At 44.0% G+C, this 13113-nt stretch overlaps 1 protein-coding gene across 5 annotated transcripts in view; it reads left to right on the top strand.

Moving 5' to 3' along the window:
• PAG1 (phosphoprotein membrane anchor with glycosphingolipid microdomains 1) overlaps positions 1-13113 on the top strand; it is a 108294-nt gene that overhangs the window by 53058 nt on the left and 42123 nt on the right. For 2 of the 5 annotated variants that reach the window (XM_075494861.1, XM_075494860.1), the window contains exon 1: positions 10745-11157. The exons of the other annotated variants lie outside the window; for them this stretch is intronic. The gene's annotated coding sequence lies outside the window, so the exon portion shown is untranslated. Of the gene's footprint in view, positions 1-10744; positions 11158-13113 lie in introns of those variants that run through there. 5 annotated transcript variants of the gene reach the window in all.

The raw sequence follows: 13113 nt of genomic DNA, 5'->3' as shown, positions 1-13113 counted from the left end.
CAGAATCAGGTATCCTCGAGCAACAAGGAGAGTGCTGCATCCTCATATATTTTCCACATTCAGCTCTCCAAAGCCTCCTCCCCTGTGGCATTTGTCAGGTGTCCTGCTTGCGATGCCGCAGAGTCAAGGTCCCAGTTTGGAGTGGGGACCAACCTAGCCACGGAGAACAAAACTTCCTGGCTGGTGTTGCTGCCCCGATGGTATGGCTGTTAGCTGTAAAAGCCACTAGGAATTAATCTTCCCTTTCATTCCTGTTTATCACTCCTGCCCTTTTATGTGACGAGGGTATTAGTACGATTGCAATGCAAACCCATTGTGCGGGATCCTGCCTGCTGCTGTCCTTTGACACAAGCCTTCAGTTACTCCACGCTGCTTCTTTTGGCTTCTAGAAACCCAGCTTTGCAAGCTGTAAAGGGTCCATGTAATGTTTCTTTAGAGAAAGCCTAACTGACTGTGTATAATCTTAAGCCACTTCATTTTCCGGTACTTTACTTCACATTATCCACTTTCAGTAGAGAATTGCATGGTTAAGAGACAAAAACTTTAACCCTACCAAATAGTTCCTTGCAAGGCTTTTTTAAGGGAATTGTTTGCAAAGCAAACTTCCTCACCAGTTTTCACCATTTGGGATTGTCTCTAATTTACCGCAGAGTCAGGAAAACACAGAAGATAAGGTCTCTGCAGTGATAGGAATCCTTCACGTTGCACGCGTGCAGTTCTGTTTTGTTTTCATGCGTTCGTCCACCCTTCAGACACTATTAGTAAGAACATAAAATCATATGGAGCAGTAGGGCTTTTGCTTTTGTCTTTTTTACGTTACAGCAGAATTGAGGATAGCAAGACGATGCTGAGTCAAAATAATCATGTCTGTAACTCTTTCAGGGCTAGCGCCAAAATAAGAATGAGATATGACAAGGGGTCTTGAGGAAATGGAAATTATAAAGCTGGAAACACAAATGTGAAGGATAAATGGTTCCTATGAACTCCATCTGTATTGAAAAAGACTATGTCAAGAGCAGGGTTTAAATTTTTTTGGCTGCGCGTTTGCATGGGACAGAATGTAGTTAAAACAATTCCTGTAAAAGCTTCTTCCTAAGCAGGCGGATGTCTGGAGAAATAAATGACTGACCGGCACCGCAGGCTCGTGGCAGGCAAAGCGGTGGTGCTCCTGCACGCTGGATCAGGTTCTGGGCTTTTCCACCTGCACAAAGCCAAAGCGTTTCTAATGATTTCAACAGAGCAGTATTGCACAAAGATTTATACAGGCAAAAATAGGATTTTAAGTGGCAAACATGATGGGAATGCAGTCTTTCAGATTATTTGCAGTGGTTTTCCCCATCCGTTTTAACCACTTCCTGGCCCGAGTGCAGCGAGAACAAAGCCATGGTCATCTGCAACGATTTTGAGAGATGCTCTTGCAGCATAGATGGAGCATTAATGTAGTGTTGCTTTGGCGTGCCTGGGGGATTTATGTTGTGTTGATTCAGTGATGAATCAAGTAAGCAATATCCAGTGCTGTGAGGGGTACTGCTATCGCTGTCGGAGGAGTGGGCTGGAGCAGCTGGCAGGGGAAGGACGGGGATGCGGCTGCAGCAAAGAGGTGGCTGAAGAACGGAAGCACAGAGCAGAAGTTGGAGATGGTAGGTTACAGGTAACAGCAGACCTTAACTGGTCTGGTCTTTGTATCTGTTAGCAGTGGTTTTGTACATGCAATTATAGTGGGTGGTAAAGAAGTACTTTGTCTGGAGGCATGACTTCAGTTGCTTATCCTTTTATGCCCTCCCCCATGTTAAATGTTGTTATAAAACCCCAAATAGCACTGTGAGTGTTTTACTTTTTAAAAAAGGAGCTACTGGCAATTATTATTACATCAGTAAGAAGCAACATAAAGGCCAAAGCATTTGACACCTCCTGTGCTTACTGATAACATTAAATTCATGCACAGAACGGCCTCCTATTTAAATAAGCAAATATCTAAATGACTGCCTAACTTATTCGCATTTTTTGCATGAAGCTCTTCTTGGTCATAAGCTCATAAACCACAAGCAAAGTAAGTTTTGTTTAATCAGGATTTGGAATTAATGGAAAGACTGAACTTAAAAAAAAAAGCTGCTTCATAAAGAGAGGCAAGGAGATTTCTCTGTGTGTAATTTTTGAAAGCGTATCTGCCAGCCCAGTTATATCTCTGTGTTAATAGGATCTCTTGGAGAAGATCTGTATGTGGCTGGTATTTCACATTCTTAATGTCTGTGGTTTAGTTTTGAAGGGGCTACGCATGTGAGATAAGCCACCCTTATTTGAGTTTATTTTCTCTGTGTTCTACAAAATTAGGAAAGTAAAAAATCAAGAGACCTGCATTAGTTGGCCCAATTGGGATTATCGGCTGTGATGCTTCCAGTGGCAGGGAATAGGAATCAGTTTCCCAGGGCATGCTTTCCAAGCTGATATTCCTAGGAGATTTGTCTGAGCGAAGATTCAGGCTTTGACGCACTGTGACTTCTGGTGCCTACTACAGAGAGGATGCTCACAGCCACCCTGAAAATGTGGTTTTAAAAGTGATGGAAAAAGAGAACTAATATTTTGTCTTTCCCCTCCTCAGACAGTAAAAGCAAAGGTAGGGAGGGTACAACTACCATTTGTTGAACATTATTCCTGAAACGCTTCAGAGAAGGTGAGGCTTTCCTAAACATATTGCATGATGAATTTGTTTCCTCTGCCCCACAGATTTCAAATGAAATGTTTGCAGTGCGTAAGGCACTCTCATCTCCCCGGCTGCAAGGTGAGCAGCACTTTGCTGCCCAGATTCCCACGGCAGCAGCAAGTGATCTTGTCTGAAGTTCAGATGCTCTCCATCATCGTGGGACTGTCGCTGATGTCTCAGAGGCAGCAGTCAGGGTCCCGGTGGGGAAGTTCACAGCTGGCTGCAGCTGCTACGACTCCTTCCTCACAGAGGGAGGAATGCGCATGAAAAAGGAGAAAAACTGTAATGAAATCCATTAACAACTGTTAGGAAGGAAACAAGCTAGGGAGGATGAATTTTAGTAGAACAAAAACTATTTATACAAAGCCACCTTCTGTGTTGCAATAACTGACGGCTAGGAAACAGGGTGACCTCTCTTCCCAGGGCCGTGCTGGATGGCAGGGCAATGGAGGTGGGGAGCCCCGGGCTCGCTCCCCGCTCCGACAGAGCACGGAGCACCCCAGGAACGCTTCCTGGCTGTGGCAGAGGGGCTGGCAGCAGTACTGCCCACCGGCTGCCCGCCGCTGCTCTCACCGCGCTGCAGGGAAGGGAGCTCTGTGAAAGCCAGGCTCTCGGTACAGGGGGAGGGTGTATGCTTTGGGCGGGGGGGGAGCACATGGGGGCCTCTTTACTTGTTCATCTCCCCTCAGGCTTAACGGCAAATGTTTTTCTCACATCCCTGTCTGTCCATCTGGCTGCTTTGGTGTGGGAGAAAACACATGCTGAAGCCCATACAGTTCCCATGGATTTTATGCAAATACTGAAGAAGAATTTCAGGATTTGGTTAAGTGTGGGTTTTTTTCTAAAGGTAGGCTAATGTGATCCTCTGTGGTGTGCAATTAGATCTTCTGGCAAAGCTTGCTCGATCAAGCAAATCCCTTCTCTTATCTCTGTTTTAGGCTTTTATGCTAGCATCTCTCCCAGTTCAATAAGTTGGCATAGGCAATACTGTTTACTATCTTGTCCAGTGTATTTTGTCCAGCACGGAGTCTGGAGGTGGTGAATAGGCTTCCGCTAACCCACTGGTCATCTCAGCAACTTATGTAAAAATGACAGAGGTCACATTCAAAGATTAAAAATAAAATCTTGTCATCCACAAGTTATTGCAGGATTCCTTAAGCATCGCGTGGAGTTCCCGCTGGCAGAGTGATTTAAAAGGTTGTTTTCCAAAGGCGGAGACATACAAATGTTCTGGGAAGCCCTCCTTGCCCAGGCGCTGGTCAGAGCAGCGATGCTCTGCACTCTCTGCCTGTCAGTCCGCTCCATCTGCCACCTCCCACGCGTGGGAGGAAGGTGGTAGGTGATGGCACACAAGCGGCAGGCAGCTGCAAGACTCTTCCACTGAAATGAAGGCATCATGGTAGATGAAGACTTGTCGGTGGTGGTCTGTCTCAGCAGCTTTGATTTGGTGTCACGTGCTTTATTGAGCTGTGGTCCTGTAGAGGCTTTCTTGATAATTTCAGGGTAAGGTCTCCATTGCAGATACTGGCTTTCATGTATCAAAGGCTGGTGGAGTGGAGGCACGCTGAAGGCTGAGCCTCTGCTTGATGGCTGTGATGGATTCCTGATGCTCGAGATACTTTTCATGATGTTGTTATTAGTTATTAAAAAAAACCACACAACAACCAGCTTCTGTCACGGCCAAGCTGTGTGATCAGAAGAAAACTTTTATGAATGGACGCTTTCAGAGTGCTCCCCTGGTGGTCAGGCACCTCTGGCTTACGGGCCACTTCATGCTCACAAGTGTTTGTTGAACATATACTTGGAAATCAGGGCAGGGTCCAGTTTCTCAGCACCCTTGCATAAGCCTGGCTTTATCAGACAGTTGAGACATTTGCTGTTTTAAGTTTCCTTTTTAATTACTCTCTACATTCTTTCAGTCCAGCCTTGTGAACCAAGTTTGGGTGAGGCTTTCAGATATGTGCCAATCCATCCATGGTGAGTATGTCCAAGGGAGAACAAAGTATTGAAGGCCAATATAATATTAGATATAAAACCAGGTCTGATCTCTCCCAGGTAGTGTGGATTCCAGGCAAAAAGTATAAAATCCCAAAACAGTAGCAGAAAGAAGCTGGAAACGCCTTCCCTTACTGATCTGTTGTTCATCTGCTTCAGGAGCTTTATGAATTTGAGGTGCCAGCAGCTTCTTTAGGCTGTTTTTTATCTTTTATACCAGTAACATAGGTCAAACTTTGGGCAGTATTTCTAGATTTCAGGCTAGTGCCACGTGAAGCAGGTGCACAGCCAGCCAGCTCTCTGCTCTGTCCTCCTACTTGGGAGGACAGCACAAACAGCCTTGGTTGCATTAAGAAATGTTTGATGTAATTAACCAACTTTATATTTATGTTTTGAAGGGGATTAAGGTTGTTTGTCTTGTTTTTCCTGCTTTCTAGACTAGTTTTCACTGTGAAGGATATAGTGATAATCAAAGAGACCAAGAACTGTTAGCTGACAGTCTACATCCCATCCTGTTTTTCCTGAAATGAATATTCCAGTATTAAACACTATCTCAATTCACTGTGGTTAAATAAAGTTTCTAACAGTGGTTCCTTTTCTTTTTTGTATATCCCTGGATTTATGAATAAGTAAATGCTACAGACATATTTAGCACTGATTCAATATTTAAACGTGCTTCCAACAGTTTCTACAGAGCAGTAGCTCTGGTAAGAGGACTTGTATGGTTTGTGCAAATGCTTATACAGAGAAAATTACATCTTAATAATTACTTTTCATATAATGCAGTTTCCTGAATACAAACAGTTTTATCTGGTATGCTTTTGCTGAGTATGATGCCACCGCTCCTGGCAGCAAAACCAGGATAATTCAGACAGGTCTGACAGGATCAGGACTTGGAAAAGCAAGTCAGCCGTAGGAGGCAGGATGCAGAGCCCTCCTGGCTGGTGCTGAGGTAGTGACACAGGTATCCTCCTTCTCAGCTGCTCTGTCGCAACTTGTCAACAAATGACAGGACGATGTCATTCTTTGTCTTTTGCATTTATAAGCTCAGAATGAAATCCTTGAATCCTAAATAGATTTGTATCTTCTGGTGGCTGTTTTGCCAATTAGCATGGTGTCACTTCCATTTCCAGAACCTCTGTCCACTAGTATCCTATGGTCTGGCCAATTATTTTGAGCACACTTTAATCAGATTTGACATTTAAAAAAAAAAAATTATATTCCCTTGTGCATTTAGAGTTTAGCAATTTGATTTAGATAATCAGATCTTGTCCATATATCCAAATAATTCAGGAGAGTTTCTCCTGGTTAGCTATGACAATATAGGATAATGGATTTGCACGATTTTTTAACCAAATTGAAAACATTTGAATGTCATGAGTCAGAAAGAGCTTTGACCTGAAATTTAATTAAGGAGTGGAAAATAGGAAAAGTGGGAGGATGCAGGAGAGGATTAAACAAAAAAAGAAAATCCTTGGTCATTCAAGACTTTGCTCCTGTTAAATGGTCTAAAGAGCTCTTGTCATGGAATAGTTGGGCCTTATAAATGGGATAAATTTGATGATTAGGAAGAGTGGAAAATGAAAACTTGGTAATGTGATTTCTTTCTTCATTTTTAATAAAAATGAGCAAGCTGCAGGGAAGAATAAAAGTCAAGCTGAAGTCAAAGGAAGCACGTTTGTAGCCATCTATGTCCTAATGAGTAGCATTAGGAAACCATATGTATGTATTTAGTCTTGACTTTAGCAGACTGAATACATTTGGTCTTGTCTGGACTAAGCAAGCCCAAATCTATAAGTATTTGGGTGAAAAAACAGTTGGAAATTCTGGCGACTACAAATGGAAATCAAAAAGCCATGCTCAAATGCTTGATAAATGCTGGAAGCGGATGAGGTGAAAGTTTCAGTTCCATTATCAGTGCTAATCTGACAGGTGGAAAGAGAAGAAAGAAATTTGCAAACGACATCAGGTGTTCTTATAAAAATGCTTTGCTGAATGTATAGTAGTTCATAATTACTAAAACGCTTCAAACCAGCTTCCATGAAAAAAAGCTTTAAGAAAATTATTTGCATTCTCGTAATACAGAATATTAAACTTAGATTGTATTGGTACACTTTAAATCTTTATAAGGCTTTGACTTGTCTGCTCTAAGAAGGGGCTTTAGACATGTGATAGGGATGCCAAATTAAAATCCACATGGCCATACGTCTTCTGTAACTTGTATAGATGATGTCTTCACCTGAGCTAGTCAAGAGCTGTTAGAAGAGAACAGACCGTAAACCCAAATGATCTGCGTCCAAGTAAAATACCTCAGTAAGACAGACAGCTCAAAATGAAATACAGCCCTCTTCAGCAGTGGATGCAGTCCAGCGTGTGCATGTCTTCAGCATGCGTAGGAGATACGCAGGTACTTCCCAGGACTGACAAGCTCCCAGCCAGACCAAAGGTGATGCTTGATTAAGTGTAATTATGTGTTTAGTCCCTGGATCTCCCATAGATGGAGAGGACGTGGTGCCATCCAGCATTGGGCTCAGGCAGGTGGAAGGTCCTGATGAGGTGCAGGCACTGATGCCATGCAGTGCTACAAATAAAACTGTCAGTGGAAGTAACTCTCTTAAAAAGTTAATGCAGGAAGAAACAGCAGTGACAAGTTTGACTGGAAAACCTGTAACTAAAGGAAGTCTAGAATAAACAGTGTTATCAAATTGGTGTTCATCAACAGCTAATCCAAATTTAACTAAGATCTCTAGGGTTAAGGCTTCATTATCACGTGATGCAGGCTGAACACATCTATCTTGGACTAGTTGAAGATTTGATGTAACACCTATTTAGAGAAGTAATTTACAAGTGTAACTCTTATCTGTATGAATAGAGGTGTTCATAATTTGCTTAAAAGATGTTTGCTTTATATTTGTAAAGATTGAATTTGATACCAGGGTATTAGAGTGGCAGTGACTAAGTCTTGGCATTCTTCGTTGGAGAAAGAAACTCTTGGTCTTGTGTTTTCTGAAAACTGAACGTTGTATCCGTCTGTCTCTTAGTTGTAGATGTAAAGTAGGAGTGTGAAAGTGTGTGTGTTGTAAAAGCCTGTGAGCAAACCAGATTTTTCAGAGTAGCAGCATACTAAGAAATCCAATAATCCTTCTGCAACTCCAAAGACGCATACTGCACCTTACTGTCCCTGCCAGAGTGTGCACTGTGCTCCTTCCTCTTGCATGTTTTTACAGAAAAGATCTCTGAAACGTTCATTCTGTGGTTCCTTAATCCATCCCTCCACTGAATGACAAAACTCTTTTGCCACCTAAACTGTCCTGAGCAATATCTTTGTGGTTTTATACCCTTTGAGAGCTAAGGATTTGTGAGATAGAGGTGAGGGACATCTCAGATGGATGGTGTACATCCAAAGATACTGGAAGTTAATGGAATTACTGTGGGGTTACACCAGTGAAAATGAGGTCATCTTCTGTACTTTTAAAATAATTGTGAGAATAATCTGAAAGTATTCATTTTTCATGTGACACTAAAAAAATAATGGCTTGGTCTTTACATGCCATAGATGGGGGGAAAAAAGACAATAAGGCCTTTAAAAAATCAAAATCAAATAGGATCACAAAGATCCAGAGAGAGAAGGATCTCCAAGGAAAAAATTGATAAACTATGTCATATAAACCACATATATGTAAATGATAAATCTCTATACATCTGCTGACCAATGTAAATACTATGAATTTCGGTTTTCACATTTGAGTTTGCGTACACTAAGTACATCATGAGCCCTTAAGTAAAAGCTAGAGGTGCAAATGGTTAGAGAGGAAGTGAGATGGCATAGGCAGGCTGTAGCACTCTCCTCTGCTCCAGACCCAAGATTTCCAAGAGAAGTAACCATCATTAATATTCTCTACTACCGCCAAGCCAAAGTATACCATGTATTAGATATTTTGCATTAGGCAGCCTATAGATGCTATGTTGCGGTTCCCAAACGTTGCACAGTAAAGGAGGAAAATGGTATGAGAAGAGTAATGCTGAGGACCACTGATTCATGTGGACCAGAAACTTAGGAGAAGCACAAAAGGGAGGAGGAATAAAGCTGGCCTGTAGGACATTGCTCTTGATTATACTTGACCTGTTTTGGTTGAAGTAATTCTGCTTGCCTCTAGCAACAAGCATTTCCTAATGTATTTTACCATTAGATGTTGCATCCTTTACTAGTGATTGAATGGTGTGTGTAGGCTGGCCTCCATGCAGTTCTCATTTAGGGCATCCTTTTGACTCTAAACAACTGCCTCAGCACTTTTTTTTAAAGGATAGAAGTATGTGGATTTTTGAGATTACTTACGTAATTCTGAAGACCAAAAAGAGATCACGTTGGAGATGCATCAGCTGTCATACCGACCCTGGAAGCTACTCTGAAATATGTTTTAGATGTTTATGATGTTCTGTCAAAGAACATCTTATTTTGTTTATGCCACGGAGTCGTGGGGCTCTGCTGATATAAAGCAGTCCTGATCCTGCTTAAGTCCATTTGGCAAGATGCTTAAGACGAATAACTTGATCTTCTTAATAGGTAAAAGGAAAAAATTTCCTTAAGAACTGTTATTAAAGAATAAAATTCGAAGAGGTGGTTGCTCATTTGCAGCTCTCCTTTCTCAGCTTAATTTTGAGTACAAGATGCAGAGTCTTACTGGGCTGTTACTATCCACTGGCACTGCCGCTCAGTTCTCCTGAAAATGATGTTGGGGTTTGGCCTCAGTGAAATACTTTGACACAAGTTATTTTCAAAAAACGTTTATAAATTCCCTCTAGAAATCTCCCTCTTATTTTGCTGTCTCATGTTACAAACTCATATGCATTAATTTGGAAGTGGCATATCTGTGATTGTTCGTTACTCAGGATAACCCTTGCCGGTTCCCCAAAAATTTAACAGCAAAATCGAGCCCAGTGATGGCTGCCTGGCCCCGCTGACGATCCTCAAGCCTGACCTGGTAGGACCTGCTAAAAGGGTGAGATAGGGCCCCTGGGGGATTGCCAGCAAGTCACCAATTAATACTAATTGCATGGGAAATTAGTGTAACGCTGCGATGGTTCATCAGGGACCTGGAATGAGTTCATAGCTGTGCTGCACCCTAGGGCTGTCTGTCCCTTGGTGTTTGCTTCTAGAAGAAAACGCATTGTTGCTTGCTGCTGTGTTCAGTTGCAGTGTTTTAAGATCTGAACTATAATTAATGCGGAGGAATCTGAAACGGCTACCCTCTATCGTGGAGCTTGGCTGGGGAATATTTGAGTTAAACTGTAAAATTCCAATTGGTTTCAGCAGGGATCATCACCGACTTCTCTGGAGCCGGGCCAGATTGCTTCTCGTTTTCTGATAGGAAAGAAAACAAAGCTGAAGTTACGTGAAATGTGTGCAACATGCACACGATAGTCCGTTCAAAACAAGAAAAATACAGATGTCTGATTTTAAAAGGGGTTTCTACTTTGCCTGTCTGATTTCCAAGGGGAGCTTTGCAGAAAACTGGGATTTAAGATGCTGCCGTCTTCCCCTCTTCCTAGTGACAGCTGTAAACATCTGCTGAGGATGTCATTCATTGTCTCATCCTACAGGCGCTCGTTACGACCGTGAAGCATCGTGCCTCCTTGAAAATTAAACAGGGAGTGCTGTGGGGAGGGAGCGAACAGCCAGCGTGCTCAGAGGCTCTCCGGAGTGTGGTTTCTGAGCGGTGCGAGAGCAGCCGCCGCATCCGTGCTCCATGCCGGGGATAACGCCTCAGCAGGGAGAGGAGCTTTCCCAGCCAGTTTGGGGAGGCGGGCGGCGGCAGGTGGGGTGTGTAAGGCACGCTGCTGTGTCATCGTGCTGCGATTTCGCCTCTCCGTCCTGCTCTGGAAAAGGAAAACAAGGCTTCAAGTCATAAATTGCATTTCGTGTAACTCCTCCCCTATTTCGGCTGCTTGCTCACGCAGCCACCCACGGATCTGAAACAAAAATGTGCGAAGCGAGGCAGGGAGCACTCTCACCAGTGCAGATTTCATCTCCCCCCTAGGCACCGGGGTGCCCGTCCTGCGCCGACACCATCTTACTCCTCCTGACCATAACGAAGCTTTGGCTAATCACAAATACATAAGCGTTTTTCTCCCATCCGTTCTCATCAGCCTGTACTCCAAGAAGAAGAAGAAAAAAAAAAAAGTCCGGGGCTGTACACGAGCGTGTCTTTGTGCCACTGTTCTTTCGGCGGGCTGACAGAGGCGGCATTGTTCGCAGGCTGTGGCCGGCTTGGCAGCCAGAGAAGGTGGGGATCTGCGCCGCGCATACGGAATCGGCGAGCGGCCGAGGACAGGGGTCGAGAAACTCCTAGAGCTGCGTTAACGACAAGAGGGAGTTTCATAGCACCTCGCTAATAGCTTCTCCTGGTGTCTTCTGCACAATGCAAACGGGGTCTGGCACGAAGAGTCCGTGCTAATCGACGGTAAGGTTTTTATCTTTATAGTAGCACAGCAGTGATTGCTGCTGTTTGGTTATTAATTAAAATATGGGAGATATGACCAGAGGAGAAGTTGTGAAGTCTGCTGTACTCCTTAAGAGCATAAAGCTTCATGGTGGCATCGTGCTGCAGCTGAGGGTTATTGAAGTTTGTCTGTTCCCCTTTATGTGGGCTTAGTTCGCATTACCAGTAGTGAGAAAATCTGTATGTGTTCCCGTCAGAGGAAGAAAAGACCATTTAGTCTCCTTCTCCAGCTTTCTTACTTTTCAAGCCAGAAGCTACTATGTATATGCAATATTAAATGGATTTTGCTAGTAGAAATACATTAACATATAGCCATTAGGCAAGGTAAATACTTCTTCCTATTACCAGAGACAGTTCCTCCCCCCTGCAGGTACTCCCTGGGGTAGAAAACATCCTGTACAGTAGTAAAAAATTAACATTTGTTCCACACACCTCAGCAGAAAGAAAAATCGTTGTTGCATTTATTTTTTCAGCCTCTTTGTAATAACTAAGATTACACAGACTGTGCTAAACAGATTTTATGTTGTTGTGCAGATATTTCTCCTGTGTTCTTACTCCTTCGATGATATTTTTAGTAGTTTTTAAATTACTATTATTTTTCTAGTTTTAAAGTAAAGGTATATTTTGTCTGAGCACTTCTCCCGGTCTTTTGCTGTTCTTATTGCTGTCTGTCCCTTGTAATTGTTAACTATATTTTTGAGAGTGTGTACTGCTATTTGGGGACGATAACGAACGTGGTCTTAAAAGTGCATGCCTTGGAGCTGCGGCTGTTGTTCATTTTGTGTTCCCAGGTTGACGTGCTTTTGGGGTGAATGGGCTCAGCTGCGGTGGGGACCCCCCGACACAACTCCAGATCTGGAGCTCGTAATGTCACAAGTGGCGTTTGAAAGATATTGGCGGATTTTTTGTTGTTTTTTTTCTAAGGAAGGGGTAAAAAAGAGGAGAGTATCATTTGTGTGCTGAAGGACTTTACTCTCTTCTGCCAGCGCAGCACCGCTCGTTGCGTGTAATTTGGGAGAACGCAGCTCGTACCTCCTGTTTGCCCGATGGCACGTAGCAGCCCCAGAGGACACACGCTGCTTTTGTGCTCCTGTTCGGTTTTAATCTTTAGGGAGCAACTGTTTCAAAGAATAAACACATTGCTTTGTAGGAGAAACTCCGGAAAGCATCCTGCTAGTGACAGTGGCAGCCGCTGCCCATCACGCTGGATGTCCCTCTGCCAAAACCGGCGGGGCTTTGCTAGCCGGCCAGCCAAAGGCCAGGAGCTGCAAGCTGTGTCACCGCGAGGTGACTGGCACAGCGGGCCAGCGAGTGAGGGTGGCCGGAGGAAATAACGTTTATCCACGGGAAACCGCGAGGCTGCTAACTGCTCGCTCCAAATGCGGTACCTGGGTTCATCCTGGCCCTTGGCCTGGGGGTTTACGGCATCCCCTTCGTGTCAGCCCCGCTAAGCCGTACGCAGCCCCCCAGGCTGCTCGGCGGTGGGGCCGTGTCGGGCGCCGGGCGGGCAGGTAATGAGCCTGTTTGCTCCCTCCACGGAGGCTTTCCCCGTGCACCCCTCCTCGCTGAGGGAGCGGGCTCCTCGGCCGGGCAGCAGGGCTGGGGGGATGATGCTGGACCCCGCATCCTGCCGTTGGGACATCAGCGTTTTAACAATGCCCTTCTCATCAGGGAGACACGTTCCAGACAACACCTGCTACAGTAAAGAAGGACATTGCAAAGTAATGATAAACATATTTAGACCTGTTTAGGTTTTTTTTTTAATCTATCAAATGAGAGATATTTATGGTCATTACCTCCAGGAGAGAGAGCAGTGAGAGCCTAGATTAGATTCTGTGCCGTCTGCATGATTTTCTTGTGCTTGTCAGGGACCAGCAAGTGTGGAAATCCCAGATCAGAGCTTGTCCACACAAGCAA

This window comes from Mycteria americana, chromosome 2 (assembly GCF_035582795.1).
Source record: "Mycteria americana isolate JAX WOST 10 ecotype Jacksonville Zoo and Gardens chromosome 2, USCA_MyAme_1.0, whole genome shotgun sequence".
NCBI lineage: Eukaryota > Metazoa > Chordata > Aves > Ciconiiformes > Ciconiidae > Mycteria > Mycteria americana.
Note: the sequence above shows the minus strand (reverse complement) of the source record. Positions and strands in the feature narration are given on the sequence as shown.